At 52.7% G+C, this 18,903-nt stretch overlaps 1 long non-coding RNA gene across 4 annotated transcripts in view; it reads right to left on the reverse strand.

Annotated features, from left to right (window-relative positions):
* Positions 1–18,473, reverse strand: part of LOC143267030 (uncharacterized) — a 163,757-nt gene extending 145,284 nt beyond the window's left edge. For 3 of the 4 annotated variants that reach the window (XR_013041957.1, XR_013041955.1, XR_013041953.1), the window contains exon 1: positions 17,932–18,467. This is a non-coding gene — a long non-coding RNA (uncharacterized LOC143267030). Of the gene's footprint in view, positions 1–17,931 lie in introns of all 4 variants that reach the window. The other variant, XR_013041956.1, reaches the window with a different exon arrangement.
* Between the last annotated feature and the right edge of the window lie 430 nt (positions 18,474–18,903).

Here is an 18,903-nt window from a genome sequence, read left to right on the forward strand (position 1 = left end):
GAGCACCCTCCCCACACAGGGGAAGTAAGTGAGCCCTGACCTTCTCCCGCCCCAGCTGCACCTTCTGGCTTCTCTGATGACCAGAAGGCACCGTTGCTGTACCCACAGGTCAGAAGGTCCCCACCACTTGACCTGGGGATGGAGTGTCACCGTAACAGGATGACTTTGCGTCGTCCCTCGGCTGAGTGCAACCTGTCACCCACAGGAGCTGCCACTGTGAAGCAAGGATAAAGACTGGCTACCCACACTGAGCTGTTGGCCGTGCAGACGCGACCATGGGATGCCTGGTACCCAGCAGCCTCCAACGGGGCATGCAACACTGCGTAGCACTTGGAACACAGTCTCTGTAGCCAGAGGGCTTGGTCTGGGGCCAGGCGGCACCTCTTAAAAAGCTGTGTGATTGGCAACAATTTACTTTCCCTCTCTGCGCTCCGGTCTCCCCATCAGCCACACAGAGGTCACAGCCGTGTCCACCTGCTAAACTCCGTGTGAAGAGCACATGAACACATGTGTGCCCACATGTGTGTTTGAGCATGCATGCGTTGCTGCGCTTGACAACAGCTGATAGCCGCAGCCCAGATCCTAACAACCTCAACCATCTTTCCAGAACATTCTCAAAATATGTATTCTCACCCTGTCCGGTGAGAGGTGGCAGAGAAGCTGGCCAGGCCCCAAAGAGCTCCCTGTGTGTTCCCCACTGCACAGTATTGAGTCTGTCAGAAGAGAAAGGCCACACCCAGCACCACACTGTCCTGCAGGGCATCCACAGCTACTGACACATGACAAGGATAAATTCAGCAAGGGATCCAGGGGATCAGTGCTTCTGCCAAGGAGTCAGGGGTCTAAAAACCTCTCAGTTAAAACAAAACCTGGAGAGACGACTCTGCAGTTAAGGGCACTGGCTGCTCTTCCAAAGGACCCGGGTTCAATTCCCAGCACCCACACGGCAGCTCACAATCTCTGTGTTAACTCTAGTGCAGTGTGTGAGAAAGGAAACTGAGTCAGTAGGGCGAGCGCACACAACCGCAGGCATGTCTAGAAGTGAACTGCGAGGCTTCTAGGAGTGGTCCGTGGAAGGGGTCTGCTTCTTCAAGCGGCGCTAGACACACACAGTCCCTACCAACATCCTTCTCCCTGGGTCCCATGGGCAGAGCTCCAAGCCCCAGGGACATCTCTGTCCTGGCACCACATCAGCCAGCTACGCCACACAGCGAGCAAGCCACACACGGCACGAAGAACGTACCCACCAGGACAAACCTGTCATCTCCTTTCCCTCCTAACTGTGGCGTGGGGTGCACTCCATCATGGTACTTCCTCCTCCCCAGCACCCTCAAAGCCAATAAAGAACATAACCCACAAACACACCCCAGGATGAAAGATCTTGGAATGGCCACTCCTGAAACTCCCATCAAGTTAGGCATCTTGGTGCCTTTGAGCCCCTTCTAGGGGCCAAGGACCCCAGAAGAGAGGCAGCAATTGCCCCATACCACAGGCCTCCCTGCCTGCACTCCTTGCCCTGACCTCCCAAGACAAAGGCATCTTTCTCCCTGCTCCTCGGGGTCACCACATTTTCATCAAACCTGTGCTTGTTTTCGTTCTGCCCGGGCCCATCTTGGCTTGCCTCCCCCAGCACCACCATCCCCAGGAGACAAACGCTGTATTGTTTCCATAGACCTAATAAATGACTCCGTTCCCACCACCACCTCCTGCCACTAACTCACCCCCCCCACCCCCCCAGCCTTGCCCTGTCTGAAGTCCCCCTTGTACAAAGCATCTCCCTACCCTGGCCGAAGAGCAAGAGTCTTATGTCCGGGGTGGGGAGGGGGCAGAGCGGGGAGTTGTGCTAAAGCATGCCTCTTCCTTGTGTGCTTCTGGAAGGACTGTCCAGAGACCAGAGGTGTCCCCGGCCCATTTAACCCAGCCTCTCCCTCTGGTTCACAAGCAGGTGCCAATGATAAAACAGTGACCTTCTGTGAGTTTTCCAAAACAGCTCTTATTCACTGGGGTACGCTTCTTCTGGCCCCTCAAAAAAAAAAAAAAAAAAAAAAAAAAAAAAAAAAAAAAAAGCCCAGGTATAAAAGGAACAAAGTCAAACACTAGCTGGTGCTTCTCCTGACAAGTCAAGTCAGGAGGGCTCCGCAGATGTGTTTGCAGACTGTCCGTACCCCTACATAACCTTCTACCACCAAGGCTTGCTCTCCTGGGCTACTGGAAGGTAGGGTGCAACCGCATGCAGGAGCGATGACCCGGAAATCAGACACGAGTCACCCTGCCCGGCACAGAGGGTGACACACTGATTGTTCCAACCTGGTATGGTTCGGGAGTCAGCAAAGAAATCTCCAGAGCCTCTATCTCGGCAGAGCAAGGAAGAGAAGTGTGAGGAAGAGAGCGGGCCCCCACGCGGAGCTCCAGCCTCTCATTTGGGCCCGACGTTCGCCAGCTACATCCAAGTGCTGATGCGGTAACCAAACCAACCAGGTCAGCGCCATGGCTCCTTCATACCCTGCCACCGTCTCCAAGCAGAGAGGAGGGTCTAGGGGCTGGTGAGCCAGGACAGGATGGATCTGAGTCACAGAGAAATGCATGGAGATAATGAGCCCAGATGATGAGCCCCAGCACGCCTTGCACACGTGACATCCCCAAACATACAGACCTAGGCAGAACTCACGGCTGGTGTTCTGCTCTGGAAAAACAGAGGCACCGGCAAGTTAGAGAAAGCTATCTACCGGGGGTGGGGGGGGGGAGTTATGACTGAGAGACCCAGATACTCCTGATGGGCATAACTCTCCTCCTTCTCCACTTGATCAAGCTCCAGGCTGAGGGATGAAACTGGTCTCTCTATAATGCAGTGAGTGGCCCTAAACACTCAGATGCAAGAGGTGGGCATTCTCAGCATGATAAGTGAGGGACCAAGGAACCCCAGGAGAGGCAGTGACTGTCATAGGTGACTAAGATGGACAGAGTGGCTGGGAGAACAAATCCATGCCCATCCTCTGCTATCGGGTCCATCTGTCTACAGCAGCACGCTATGCTTCCTGAGAGCCATACCCTACCTCCTATAGGATATGCATCTGCAAAGCCCAGGATTCCCCCACCATCTGCAAGAGGGGATGGTCCACCACCACCCCTCCTCCGTGGCCTGGCATTACAGCATCCACCTTGCCCCAAGGTGATCTTGGTTTACACTCCAGGCAGCATCTGGAGTTAGGACTGCAGGTCCCACAGTGGGTGCAGTGGGCTTGGCTATGCAAAAATGCTTTCATGACCTCGTGCCTGCGGAGTGTGAGCCCGTTTGATCTCACGGCTATCTGACATGAGCTAGGACTCTGAACCCAGGCACAAAGGCCACCTGGATGGGCCCTGACACCAATCTCCATTGCTCCTTGCCTCCTCCTGGGGTAGGAAAGGAAGAGCTGAGGCATACAGCTCAGGACTCAAGAGCCTCCTGTCTCTGCAGCACTTAGTCCAACACACACACACACACACACACACACACACACACACACACACACACACGAAAATGCACACATATGCATATGTACAATACATATACATGTGTACACTTACACATACCAACTTCAGGGCCCACTATGCCTCTTGAGGAAAAAAAACAGAAATAGAGAATGAGAGAGAGAGAGAGAGAGAGAGAGAGAGAGAGAGAGAGAGAGAGAGAGAGAGAGAGAGAGAGAGAAGGGCCCAGGTGAGGGATGATGAATCCTCTCTCTAGAAATGTTGGCAGGGAGGGGTCCTCATAGCCAGAATATGATAGCAAGGTTCCTAAATCCAGCTTGTATGTCAAAGAAGCCAGGACCCTCCCTCCCAGTGGTGTGAGCTGGCTCAAGCCTCTCTACCATGCCTTCGCCATGCTGAGCCCAGAGACAAGACCACCTAGACACACACCTTCACTTTCTTGACCCTAAGAAGCCAATGCTCAGTTAGTGTCAGAAGCAGAGGCTGGGAAGCATCGGGGAGGCCAGGGATAAAGCCCAACAAGACCCAGCTCCCGGAAGACATGGGTCTGGTGACACCAACCATTTTGTTATGATGTTCATCCTCTCAGACCCATCACACCCCAGACAGCTGTCACGGGCTGTTAGGTAAAACCTCTAGCTCTGCAGTGAATGCCTGTGTACACTCATCACACACACACACACACACACACACACACACACACACACACACACCAAAATCATCAGAGCTTGAACCTTAAGCCTCAGGAAGTAACTCAGGGCAAGGCAGTTTCCCTTTCAGAATCTCGCCAGGTGCATGTCTGATGTGACTATCTCAAGAATGATGGAAGATTCAGTAAGCTGTTCACAGGACCCAGTTGCTCTCCGTAGATGTTCAGCCACATTCATTGGATACCCTTCTCTCGAAAATGACTAGTTGTAGGACTTTTTGGTTTACATAATTGAGGGAAATCACTGTGTCATAACAGCCATGTCTACTCCAAATAGTGAGGGACACACACACACACACACACACACACACACACACACACACACGCCACTCATACATGGTCACCCACACCAATACTGAGCCACCCAAAGTCCCCAAGGCCATGAATCTTCTAAAGTACACACACAGCTGGTGGCCAGTCTACTGAACTGGGAGGTTTTCCCTATCCAAATAATGGGGGGGAAAATCAAAATAAAACCACCCCACCTAGGGATTTCTCCCCTGTCCCCGGCCAGCAAGGACAACTTGCCAAAGGTCTTTTTGGTTTGCCAGAGAGGGGGGGAGGGAGCACTTTGGGATCAGGATCAGATACCTGATGAGAAAGCTGCAGTTGACCATCCCATGCCAAGCCGGCCCCAAACGGCAATGATAATGACCCACCCAGCTCTTCCCATCAAAGCCCGCGCAGACCCCCTTCTTCTGTTTGCTCAGACCCCGGCTCTCTCCAGCACAAAGTCTTTATTGGTCTCCCTGCAGGGGTGAAAATAAAGGGGGTTTTGTCCTTCTCCTGTCCCCCTCCCCATGCTGGCTGAGTGAGTTTATCTGACATTGCAGGAGTCTTTGTAAACTGAATGTCCCAGGATAAGCGTTCCCTTAAGAGTCCCTTGGCCTGGGACAGAGGGACCCTCTCCAGAGGAGAATGGGGAGCTTGTTCCAATGGTCTTTTAATAGGGGGGGCGGGGTGTCCCCAGGACAGGCCTCCAGCACGCTCACAGAAGGGTCTCTGTCCCAGGGCTACAATGGAGGGAATTCTTAAAGACAGGGATGCTGAAGGGGGGGGGGGATTTTTTTCCTAAGGGGAGGGGAGGGAAGTTAGAGGAAAAGGAGGGGGGCGGTGGCGGTACTTCTCATGGCCAGAACAATCCAGGCTGTAACAAGGCCTCTCTATGCCTCAGGAGCAACTGAATGGCTGGGCCTTAACAGCCCCCACAGAGCAGAATTCTACTGGCATCTGGGTCTCCCGTCAGCGCAAGATCTGCCTCCTAAATCCAGGATGTGAGGCCGGCACACCAGAAAGAATCTTTTTTACCAGGAGGAGGACCTAAACATCCATCCTCCAGAGGCCTGAGAGTCCAAATTACCCCCCGCCCAGGAAAAGGGTGGACACGGTACCCCCCAAAGAGTGTTCTGCCAAATCTTAGGGGAGAGTCATCCCTGTGCTTCTCAAGTGCTTAGTTTAGTACAAGGTCACCATTTCTTTAAAAAAAGCCATCCCAGACTACCCCAGACATGTTAGAAAGATTGTCAGGTGAGGCTGCTTTGTATTGTGACTCCATTTATTTGACTGTGCACATCTCCAAAGAAGTGAGGGGTCTCCCAGGAACGGCCGGGAGTGGTCTTTCCACTGGGAACAGCCCCGGCCACCCTCCCTCCTTCCCTGCCTTGTCCGTGCCGTCTGCTTCAGAGATGTCATCATCAGACTAACCACCGAGGCAGAGAGTCACCAGGTACTCCGAGAGGATAATGGGACCCTCGCTTATGCTGTGATATGTCACAAGCCTCACAACAAGTGACAAGGGCGTGGTGAGAACTGACCAGGACTTGGTGGATAGAAACAAACATGGAAGACAGAAGCAGCCTGATGAGCCTGGGATCACGCCCCAGAGACCAGCAACACATTCGGGAAGCACGATGGAGCCGTTTATGCGGTAGGATGAGGATTCAGAACACTCCCACCCCCATCCCAGCTCCCACCTCAGCCACAGCCAGGCACCAGCCCAACATCAGAACACCGTGGGCCTCTTACCTACTCCTTTACCTTGAAGAGATTTAGGTTGACCTGAGGTTGGCATCAGGCCAGTGGTGGTGAAATCAGAGAACACGCCCCCAGGCTTCCACTGAAGAGAGGAGCCAATGCGTATGAGATGGTGATGGTGGTGGTGGTGGTGGTGGTGGTGGTGGTGGTGGTGGTGGTGGTGGTGGTGGTACACAGGGCTACCAAACAACAGCACCTCAGAAGCTCAAGAAGAGAAGTATTGGGTGCAGAAGAAAACCTGGCAAAAATACAGTGAGTGCTGAACTCATGGGTGAAGTTCATTCTGTTCCTGGGATGAAAATATAGGCCGCTAGTTTACCTTACTGCTGAGAATCACCGAGTGCAATGGGAGAGGGGACCAAGGAGAGGAGGAAGACACCGCCCAGGAGAGACCTGGGGTATAGCAGGCTGAGGTCAAGCCCAGCCAATGGAACCCAGAGGAGACCCAGGGAAGGTATAATGGCTGACAGCAGCCATTGCAGACCCCAGGCTGTAAGAGCTAGAGGCTAGGCAGAGCCTCCTCTCCCCACATCTCACCCCCGCTGCCCAAGCCAACACATTCCTAGGCTGGCTAGTCATCCTACCCACCTCACATACAGAAGTCTACACTCTGCCTTTATGGAAGTCATCTCACATAAGCCCATGGAAACCACAGCCCAAATTTTACACTTCCTAGAGAAAAACCCCGAAGGGAATCGGGCATTCTAGTTAGAAAATGGAAACTTTCTTCCCCAGTTCAATCCAGCCACACGAGAGCACAGAAGGACCCCAGTTCAAACAGATAGAAGCATGGGGATGACTTTTTCATCTAAATCCCAGGCTTTAAGGTTGGGGTGGGGGGGCATGTTGGGGAGCTTATTCATCTGGGGGTGTTGGGGAGATGGTTCAGCTGGGTAGGGGTATCAGAGGGATGGTTCAGCTGGGTAGGGGTGTCAGGGAGATGGTTCATTTGGGGCTGTTGGGGAGATGGTTCAGCTGGTGGTGTTGGGGAGATGGTTCATCTGGGTGGGAGGTGTCAGGAAGATGGTGCCCTGGTAAAAGCACTAGCTGATCAAGTCTGGGAACTGGAGTTTGGACCCACTTAAAAAGCCAGATGCTGTGGTACACATCTATCACCCCAACACTCCTACGGTGAGATGGGGTACAGAGACAGGAAAATGAGACAGAAGCTCACACAAGCAGTGCAGTGGCAGAAAAAGAGAGATCCCACCTCAAAAGCAAGGTGGAAGGAGAGGAGACTCCTGAAAGTTGTCCTCTGACCTCCATATGCATGCATGTGTGTATGCACGCGCGTGCGCACATGCGTGCGTGCGTGTACCATGGTCTAAATATTTGTAATAAGCAGAAGGAAGGATTGAAGTGCACCTACTCCAATGAATGATGCATACGTCAATCCCCATCTCCCTCAACCTCAAGGTCACACAGGGGCTTCTCTCCTCCATCCTCCCAATCCTGTCAGTCAAAGAGTACTCCGTGAAAAAGACCTGGTGCATGATGGCGGGATGGGGTGCATCTCAGACGAGGGAGGACATCTCAGCACCCCATCCGAAGGTGATGCTGGATAGCTCTCCTTAGTTCCAGGCACAGCATCCAAAGAGAGAGCCCAGCAATGGATCCATCCGCCCTGCAAGCTAAGCTATGAGTTCCAGGATAAACAGCACACCACTGTCAGAGTGAGCTAAGGATGAGAAGCCATTGATCATCTGCTTTCTCATCATCCCATGGCAACGTACAACCCATCCTCACAAGCCTTCATAATGGAGGATGCTGAGACATCCCTCCCTGCTCCCAGGATCATCGCTCTAAATGCCAATCATTACAAATGCTAAAGGGGAGAGAAGTTCAACTCAACAGGCCCAGGCTTCACCATCATCTACTGGGTGTCCACAGTGAAATCCATGAGAAACCCATGCTACCGAGGCATGCTTTGGGGCATGTGCACTGTCTAAGGCAAACAGCGACAGGACAGCACTGGGGGAAGGTACTGGTTCTGAAGACATACCTGTCTACATCCGGTCCAGACTCCGAGAGCTGGGAAATGCTATGCATTTACTGATAGTTTTCCAAACCTGATGTCACCAGGGGGGATATGAGGATGGCAAACGAACGGAGTAGCAGTGAGGGGCATGCCTGGACCTCTGGGGTACTGGATGAGAGTTCCTTATGGGGCTGTACTCCAGGAAAGAACCTTCCGGTTTGGGACTAATGATGCTGACCATACTGTCTCATCTACAGAGGAGAGAATCTACCTCCAGGGAACTCTGTTCTAGACAGTAGCTTACTAGGAGACAGAGGTGAAGGTCAAATGACAGCCACAGACGCACGATGCAACCCATTCGATCTGTGACTTCTAGAACTTCCCAAAGGAAACACACCTCCAAGTTTTCAGCTCGAGGCTTTGTCCCTGACCATCCTGGTGACTCCAGATGAGTGACATCAGCTCCAGGAGCCAGCCTCAATTTCCTCATCTGGTAAATAAATGGAACAACCCCAGCAACAGCAACATGCTTCCCTCCTGGACCTCTTCAACACATAAGAATTACCCCTTCTTCTCCCCTCCACTCCCTAACAAAGCAAGCCTACTCAAGACAGAAATAACCTATCTGTGAGGGTGAGATGCCCCCCTCGCCCCGCCACCGTGGTAAATAAGGACAGCTGGCCGCACCTGCCAGGGCTGCATAGCTTTCTTCAAGGGCTCACACAACCCATGAGCATGAGTCATAGCTCCTCAAAGCCTACCTGTATAGTAGGCAGACAAAGCAAGCAATACCGAGTATCTCCCCCCTCACCCCATCCCACCCCGCAAACTGCCCCCCTGCACCTCAGCTCCACAGCCTGGAGATCAAAGCTACCTCTCTCACTCAGAGCACCCGGGAGATCTCCTTCCAAGTTGGCACATGAACGTGTGAACAAAAAAGAGCCATCTCAATACAGGCACTTGTGCAGCGACTCTGGCGCTGACTCCATGTCTGGCCTCCCTGGGCTCTCGCCTTCCCTGCAGGCTGCCAAACACACGAGTCTGGCAAGAAGTCTGCCCAAATCCATCGCCCCCAGCTCCCGGCGTCGGGCTGTGAATGCCAGAAAAGGACAGAATGCATCTCCCTGGAGGGACATGGAGGATAATAGCATGGGCCTGAGGATGCTCTGAGTTAGGGAACTGGTTTCTTTTCTTTGAAGAAATCCCAGGTAAGAGGTGCCATTCACAGCATCCGGTTGCTACTCTATGACAACTGTGTGGAGGAACAGGAAGCCAGCCACAAGCGACCCCATGGTGGGGCTGGATTTAGCAACCCAAGAGCCAAACTCCTGGCTCCATGGTGGAGCATGGCAAGGTCTTCACACAAAAACACACTCTCCGTGTAATCCTGACACTCTGCCGCTGTGCTGGGAAGGTGGAGCACAAGTGCATGCATTAGGACTTGAAAGATGGTGACCTATGCTTGGGCAGGGTGAAGCCAGAGGCAACTCGGCTGCAGGTCCATAGTGATCCTGCCAAGGAAATCGGTCATCCGAGCTGGGTACAGGGGGGAAAGACTAATAAGAAAACAACAACAAAAACAGACTCTTGGGTTCACGGAGGTAGAGGAGGAAGGTGCAATTAGAGCATGTCCTTCTGCCAGCTTTCCGTGGGCATCAGCATACTCCAGAACCCCCTTGGCACCAGGTTCACAACAAGCAAACCCGAGCTCCTTGCCCAAAAGGAAACACACACTCAGGTGAGCCCAGCTGCCCAAGTTATTCATATCAAGTGTTGAAGGGCAGTGCCCCACATCTCCTTCTGCTTCCTAGGAGCTGTGCTTCCGTTTTCAGAATCCTAGGAAGCAAACTTAAGGAAGAAGGTGGCTACAGATGATGTGAAAAATCGGGGGGAGGAAACCAATAAATACCCCCAAAGCACAGCCCCCAAACCCCTCAGTTATTTGAAACCTAGGGTTGTTTTAAGCTGGGTCAAGCCAGTTTCTCTGAAACCTGCAACTAAAAGCCAGTTACCAAGGTAAACACACTCCCTTTATAAATGAGGACTTGAGCCCAGAGGCCTAGCAAAACTGATATAGCAGGGGTGGGCAGGACACTGTATGGAACTACAGCTCCATTCTCAAAGATGGAAACCTGAGGACTATTCCTCAAAGAGCCCCAAGAATGTGGGGATTCATGGAAATGAAACGTAGTTAACCTCTGGCTAGGACTAGAGGCTGGCTCATTCTTCTTCCTGTGAGGACCATGATGATGGGCAGTGATACCTTCTGGAAAGGGGTAATGGACCAACCCACAACACAATGATACAGTCAAAGGACATGGGCTGAGTCCAGCTAACAAGATCAAGTGACACCATCAAATGGCCAGTGTGACAACCACACATGCAGCCACAGGTACATCTCTTCCAAACCGTTACCTGTAAGCAGACCCGTTGCTGTGGAGCCGAGGGCCTAGAGAAAGGGTTTGGAAAGAGGCATGAGGAGCCAGATCCCCCCACAACAATGAGGAGAAGGGGGTGCCAGGATACAGGAAAGGTACTTCAGGAATGAGAAAAACCAACCCTGGAAAGGCCCAAACAGCCTGGTGGTCAGGGTGGAGTGAGAAGCCAGGACCAGCTCAGGTCTCTGGTTAACCACATCCCTGGTTTCCACTCAGAAATCTAATTAAAACTCCAAATACCTGAACTCCCAGGTGGGCTTGCCAGCAACCACAGGTTCCCTGAGACTCAGCTGAATGCCTAAACAAGTATAGCCTAAAGGAGAGGTCATGTGCAGCGTTCACCCTTGGAAGAGGTCACAGGGAGCCATCTGCTCCCCTGCTAAGGGAAGTAAACCCTGAGGCACGGGCTGACTCCTTCCATCACCCCCAAGCGGCTTCAGGGAAGCAGCTCCTACTTCTTGATGCTTAATTCCAAAAGTGAAAAGAAACACGTTTAAAAACTTTAAATGGCAAAGAACAGCATCTACGGTGGCTCCAGGGGCACAAGGCCATGTCCCTCCCTCCCTCCCTCTCACCACAAGGGAGGAGGCACAGAGAGCTAGGAAGCCGGGCAAATAAGCACAGCCTGTCCCCCACTGTCCCCTGGCACTAATAATGCTACTCACTGAAGACGCCTGATCCCACCTGGAGGGGGGACGCAGGTGTGGGATGTCCAGTCACAACCCAGAACAGATGGAGCCTTCGGGGCTCACGTCGGAAACCACTAGAAGAAATGGGGCCACCTGAACCCAGCCATGATCTTGGCTCTCCACAGGATCTACCACAAAATCTGACTTCTCCCTATAGGGCTTAAACCCATCCTTTAAATCACCCAACTGTATAGGAAATGACTGACAAATAAAAAGCAAATAAAAACGCTCACTCGCAGCAATGTCCCTACGTGAAAATGTGAGGCTGTAGGACAAGCAGGGCGAGAGGACTCACCCCAGAGTCGCACCTCCCCTCAAAGAGTGAGACAAATTTCCACCCTCCTAACCCCACATCTCCACACCAAACGCTCTGAAAACACCTCCCTTCCCCACGTTTTGCCGGGTTAGGGGTTCGGATCACTGGGTCTAGGCCATTGGCTGCACTTCCTGTGCCTGAAGGGCCCTTCTCTGTCAGATGTGATGACACCTGACTGTGTCACCCGGCTGGTGGTGATGTCAAATGGGACATGGGCACAAAAGCACTGGAAAGCCAGCTCTAATAAGACCTCAGGAGTACACAAGGCCACCTAGCTTCTCCATTAGAGAGGGACAGTTGCAGTGCCCTCGGAGCTGGGGGCTACCCCTGGCAACTCTACTCTCCCTGGGTTCCTTGGGGAAGTTGGCTCTTAATGGAGGTTGCTTCCTCAAGGCTGCAAGGCCCAGAGCATGGGAGGGCCGGAGGGAGGGAGGGAGGGAGGGAGGGAGGGAGGGAGGGAGGGAGGGAGGGAGGGAGGGAGGGAGGGAGGGAGGGGAGTACAAGTGTGGGCAGGAAAGTGTGCACTGTCACTAGCAACGCCTGAAGAGTGCAGCTGCAGGGGAAGGCAGGGGAGATCTTGAAAAAAAAAATTAAACTTGAAATCATGACACAATCCAGTAATTCCACTTTTGCTTACAGACCCGAAGGACTGACTCAGGAACCGAGATGAATATCTACACAGCCAGAATCGTAACACATTATTCGCCGTGGCAAGAGGGCGGATATGAATGAGGTGACCCGAGAAGGAGAGCAATGTGTACACGTTATTATAGCAAGGATGAACTTGAGGACATCATCTAAGTGACTAGCATGGGACTGCACCTGCCATGTCCCTAGAGAGTCAGCCACAGACAGGATAGGAGGGCCAGGAAGACAGGAAGTAGGAAGTTACCGCTTCGTGCATATGGAGTCTCTGGACAAATGCAGTCTGCAGAGGGAGGGGACAGTCGCATAAGGCCAAGACGAAAGGCCACAACTGTACACAGGAAAATGACAAGGACGGTCATTCTTTCCTTGTGCATATTTTATCACAATAATGGCTGGATATTTTTTACTGAGTTAAGACACAATGACTGTCACCTAATAGTGTGAGTGCCTTCCAAATACAGAAGAAACCTCCAAAAGCCAGCCTCTCAGACACCTTTGTTTCTGTAAGTTAAGCAGGGCAGATCCCCTCCTCCTTGGAAGACTGTCACATCTTCAAGTTGGCTTCCCACCGGCACCAAAGACCACAGGAGGCCACGGGCAGAGGAACCACGGCACAGCACCAATGTCTAAGCATCCACAGGCACTCAGTACTGGAAGCCTAACGGAGGGAAGAAGCCCACAGTGGTATGACTGGAAACACATCTACACTTAGGGGAAGGGAATGCTCCATAGATGGCTCACAGAGCATGCCAGATGGAACTGGAGGGCAGACAAGGTTAGCCCTCCCATTCTTGCCTACCCAAGCTTCTCAGTCCAGGTAAAGCAAAGGAAAAGAAACTGATCGTATTAAATGAGGTCAGGGACCCACTTGTCAGGCAAAATAAATGGATGCAAAAGATGCTAAAGATTAGCTCCTTCTAAGCTGCTGGGCTGGGTGGGGTCACAGACAGAAGGGGTTTGATCAGTTTCTAGGGTTGCAGAACCACAGCCCCCTTCCACGTTCCCCCAAACCCAGTCACTTCTGTCTAACCACAGACGAAGGCACCTGGCTTCGAGATTTCTATGCAAAAACCTGTAGCAACAAACCAAATAAGGGAGGGGGTGATGATTCACGGTACAGAAAGAATTCTTGGATGGAAACTTGCTACTTCAGCATTCCTGCAGGTTGCAGGATTCCTCTGGGCTTTGGAGCTTTCATAGACTCAAACAGGAATGGTATTGTATAGGACCCCCACCCCCAACCCCCCACCCACCCCTGCCGCCGCCGCCACATCACAAACTCAGTCTAGAAAGCCAAGGAGCTTGAGGGATTCTGAACATGGTGTACGTAGCCAGTGGCCTAAGTGAAGGGGAACAAAATCATGAGGGGGTCAAACCCCCTCCTCTTGTATCAGAGTGGGAGTCGGGGCTGCTAGCTGGGTATGGGGGCTCATGCCTGCAATCTCAGCACTCCGAGGCCAGCCTGGGCTACACCAGCAAGGACCTGTCCCAGCATCAAAAGAATAATTTGGCACTGGTTCCATGAGGATACTAATGTTGACTAGGATGGTGTGCTCATAACCAGAGGTCACAGTGGTCTGTGTGCACGCCCGTGCACAGTTGCCTAGTTAGGGGCACCTTCCAAGCTTCCGGGGCCTCACACCTGGGAGAAGGACGGACTGAAGATCTAATGCATTCCTACAGCCCACAGAAGCACATCCTTTGTTACCACAGCACAATTGTCTCACTAAGGACGAAAGACACCTGAATTTGAGAGGCCTCCGTAAAAAACGTGTACCAACCAAAGATACAAACAAGTGAGTCCGGAGTAAGTGAAGGGAAGTCACAGAGGCTGCCTGGAGGAGGCAGAGCAAGTGGGTTTCATAGCCAGGAAGCTTCAGCAGGGGAGAGGCTGGATTTGGGTTTCAGCTGGCCAAGAATCAGGAGCCCCCGTCTCTTCAAGAGTCTCCAGTACAATAGCCTGGTGAGCTTATTAGAAAGGCAGGCCGCCAGGCTGCCTCGTGAGCCCCAGACAAATCAAAACGGAACTAAGTCCGGAGAAGAGAGGACATGGCTAAGCAAGTTCTCCAAGCCGACCGTTCTCAAGCAAGCCACAATCCGAAGGCAGAGTGTGGAAGGCCAGGGGACAGTCTGAACCGGACCCAGGCAGATCCAGGAAGAGCTGTGGGTACTGGGGTGGGGTGAGGGTGGGGCTCAAGGATGAGTCCCCAAAGAGAGAGACAAAACAGGTATGGAGAGCCAGGGTCCATCTCAAGGCTGTTTAGTCACAACACCCCAGCCCCTAACACTTCCCGAGATGACCCTCACTGGAGTGGGCCGGTAAGGATTAGGAGTGACTACAGACTGGAGATTTCTCAGATTACAAACTAAAGGTTAAAGGCTGGCTCACATCTTTAATCTAAGCACCTGGGAAATGAAGGCAGGAGGATTGTTTCAAGGTCAAGGCCTGCCTAGGCTACAGAGTGAGACCCTAGCTCCAAAAATCAATCCATCAAACACAGCAGGTGTTGGGGAGGTTCAGAGTGCTCATAGAAAAGTCAAGTCTGGGTAGCCAGACCTCAGAAGTGTGTTCTTCGGAGGCCGAAGGAACCTCACGCAAACATCATCCGTGATCTGTGCAGCCAGCCACCCCATGCTGGAAACAGCTGAGTGAGGCTGGAAGCAGGCAGCCCTAATCTACACACATTGTGGGTCCAAGGCTTAGACTCATGGAGTCTCTGTCTGGGTGGTGCAGACCAGTGTGGCAAGCAAACTGGGTGGGGGGTGGGGGGGAATTTCTGGAGGAAGAGAAAAAGACCTTGGTCTGGCTTCAGCTGGTCAAGAGTCAACGTTCTTCTCATATGCATTCTTGTATGTGAAGGCCTTTGGTCAGTCCTTCACATTGCCTCCCCTCACCCCCAAACCCCAAAGTCCTTCATGCCGGCTCCCATCACACCAAAAAGAACTCTCTTACGGAAAGACGGAATCCCTTACCCAGAACTCCCTCAATCCATTCACAGGTGGGAACAAGGCTGCCTTTAGCTCTGCCCGGGTGACCAGGAAATGTGGCCACAGCTAGGTTTGCAGCCGGGGACCGGCCACACCTGCCACTCCTGTGTTGTGAGTCACCCGCGCAAGCGCTACACCATGTACTTCTCAGCCATGGAGTAGGTTGCTCAGCAGCTCCTCTCACGCACACCGGATGTTATCCATCTCCTGCCTCCAGAAACATGTTGGGACAGATCTGGTAATAACCCAATTTTCACTCATCAACAAGCCTGGTGGAAGTCTGGTGGAGTAAGGGACAGAAAGATGATTCTTCCATTTGGGGCCAGGGCCTCCCGAGAGGTCCTTGGGGAGGGGAGTTCTGATCCTGTTCAGTAGATGTCAGACAAGATGGGTGAGTGGACATGGATCGGAGGTGGAGGGGACCTCTGAATTTCAGGCCTCCTGGGAACAGGCCCACCTGTCTCCTGTGCCCCCTCAGTCTCCATTTTTACAAGATGGCTTTGTGCAACTTAGGATGAGATCCTGGCCCCAAGGGGGAACATCCGTGGGATAACTGAGAGGGATCCGCACAAGGCCTGTGAAGGAGTCAGAAGCCCTGGATCCTTGCTGGCGTCCTAGTGCCTGATGGCTGCACCATGGTGTGTGCCAGATGTTAACAGATGTGGGGAAAGGAGGCAGGAGGGACTGTATTTGCAACTTTCCTACAAATCTAGGTCCATGCTAAATTCAAAAGTTCGTTTGAAATCTTGCTACCTCGCACACATGGATCTGGTGCCACCAAAGCAACTGACGTCACAGTTTTCAGGAGAATTTCAACTGTCCTGCCCTGGCTGTGTTGATCGGCTCCTCGGAACAGAGCAAGCCTAGCTTCCACTCAGGTGCCGTTTTTAGATTTTAGCCCTGTGCCTGTGTCCCCTCCCTGAAAGAAAAGCTGTGCAAGAGAAGGGTGGCGCCCTTTGCCTCCAAGCCCTCTCCGAAATGTCTTCCAACTTGACATGCTCTTCTAATGTCAACCGGCCGACTTAAAGAGGACAATTTCTAGACACTTCTCAAGGAACATCTTCCCAAATGCAGAGAAAGACTTAGAGGTCCCTCACCAGCACAAGATCATTGTGTGTAAGTTTGGAAATACCTGAGTGTCCAACAGTCGGCTGGATTATCAAGCAAATGGTTGCAGGAGAAGATAGTAGTGCTACAGAGTTTTGATGGGGGCGGGGGCACAGGAGCAGCAAACAAAGTTATGACTGCTGCAGGCGACAGCAGTGGGAACCGGGTGCAGTTCCCAGCACTGGGGCAACTGGATGGTTTTCTGCCAACTGCAGCTTTCTGTGGCTTCCTGTAATGCAGAGAAGGGGAGAATGGGTGGGGAAGAGGTACGCCGTGGATCAGTGGTCATCGAGAAAGTTTCCAAAGTGCCTCTCCTAGGGTCAGACCGAGGCAGAGAACCGGGCAGGGGAAGGATGGCCACCGGGGAACCATCCTTGGGCAGTATGCAAAGGATCTGGATGGAGCCAGAGGCAGCAGGACCCCAACTTCTGCAGGAAGAATCAGGGACTCACAAAATTCCTCTTTCTAAAAACATGTTTTTTTTTTCTGTGCCGCCTAGCCCTCCCTCCCCGAGCAGGTGCTGACTGAGAGCTCAGGATCTCTGGGCACTTACCAAAGTCAATCCCTGGCTTTGTAGTTTTCTATGTTGGAGAGAGTTCTGCGTGAGAAATGGGTCACCATATACACGGTCCAAGAGAAAGCCCAAAGACTTCTGACAGGGCTGACAGGGGTGGGTGGAGGAGGGGAGAGGGAATCCCATATCTGGGAAAGTGTCACCCGGAAACCACCTCCAGGGAGAAGGTTCTGGAATTAAGGGTGAGAGCCAAAGAGAGAGAAACAGAGGAACCTGGTGTTATTTAGGGTGGGGTAGCTCAGTCATTCATTCAACAAACACCTAGTCTCGGGCTATATGGTGACAGGTACCAACGTCCCCACAACAACGCAATCACAAACGGACAAGGAGGGGAGAAAGCTATTGGGTATAGACGGATTCATTCCGCTTAAAATAATGTCTCAAGACCTAAGCCAAAAGTCCTCTTCATGATCCAAGCTGCACAAAAAGAAGGCCGAGGGCAGCGGCTGTGCACACTGAACCAAATGTATCCGTCTTTCCATTCAGAAAGCATGCTCTCAGGGTGGCTAATATCAACCCTTCAACAGCTCCACAGCAGCCCAATCTTCCAAATAATGCGGTATCCACCAAGCTCCCCCACCGCTACCCAGCCGCCCCCACCCCCACCCCATGGCTTCTTCAAACGCTGCGCCCCTGAAACCCGCTGCGTGTAATGGGTCTGGCTCGCAAAGCAAAGGGTCTCGAAGGACCATCTGAGAAAAGGCAAGTGCCAAGAAGGCAGGCGCTTCCTCTGCTAAGTCTCTGTCCCCGCGCGCGGGGTAACCAAGGGCTTAACCACGCCTGAGGCTGAAGGACGATGACCCAGAACGGCCGCTGCCTACAGAGATTTGAGCTGGCAGGTTCCACCCGAAGGCAAAAGAACTGCTAAAACGACCCCCAAGAGTCAACTAGAACAAAAATTCCAATCTTGAAACCTCAAAGCAACGCATGGGGAGGAGTAGGCAAATCAAATCCACAACCGCACCGCAGTGAAACTTACCTCCATGTGGGAAAGCAGCTGGGAGATGGAAAGACAATCCATGGATGATGGGGACGAGGTCGTGGGTCTTCTAAATCCAGTTGACAAGCACCAAGTAATCCATGTTATGAGATCCGGCGCCCCGACCCCTTTCTCCCCTGTCCATCCAGCGCCCAAAGCCAAAGCGCCGCCAGCGCTCCAGGGACCCGCGTGGGTTGCGGAAAGATCACGCGCCCGGACTCCCGGGCCGCTGCAGCGCGGTCCCCGGGAGCTGACCCGCACCAAGAGCTGCGGGCAAGGGCGACCGAGTACTCTGACCGGCGCATCCTGCCTCCTCGCTCAGCTCTGAGCCTTTCTTCTGTGAGCATCGCCAGCGCAAACGCACAATCCGCGCTAGGAAAAATCCCTCTGGCGAATCCAGATAGGCCTCGGGTTTGTAGGTCCACGAGGATCGGGTGGCACAGGGAGGACGCTCGCTGGGCAGGAAAGCCCTGGAGGCGCCCAGACGCAGTGTCCACACCAAAGCGACGAAAATCGGGGGCGTCCTGCGCCACCACCGCTCTGCACGCCGGAGGAACGCTACGCCTTTTTATACGGACGGACTGCGAGGGGCGTGGTCAGGGGGTGGGGCAAAGCGATAGATTGGCAGAGTGGTATCCTGGGAGTTGTAGTTCCGTCTTCTTACTCCTTAACACTCATCCAGCGATAGTCAAAGGCTAGGGTTGGCTCACCACGGCTACCTTCCCTCGAAGCCTTTCTCCACAGGCAAGGATTCCATCCTTTTCTAGCTTCGTTTCTGTTGCAACTGAGAGGAGAGAGGAGTTTATTGCAGCTTCAAAAGAGGAAGCTGCCTTAGTCTCTGGTGTGATAAAATTCTGTCAAAAGCAACTAACACTAAGCAACCGCTCAATTTTTGACAAAGAAGACAAAAACATACACTGGGGGGGAAAAAAGGGTAAGCGTATTCAACATACCGTGCTGGCAAAACTGGAT

The sequence above is a fragment of the Peromyscus maniculatus genome, chromosome 8 (assembly GCF_049852395.1).
Source record: "Peromyscus maniculatus bairdii isolate BWxNUB_F1_BW_parent chromosome 8, HU_Pman_BW_mat_3.1, whole genome shotgun sequence".
Taxonomy (NCBI): domain Eukaryota; kingdom Metazoa; phylum Chordata; class Mammalia; order Rodentia; family Cricetidae; genus Peromyscus; species Peromyscus maniculatus.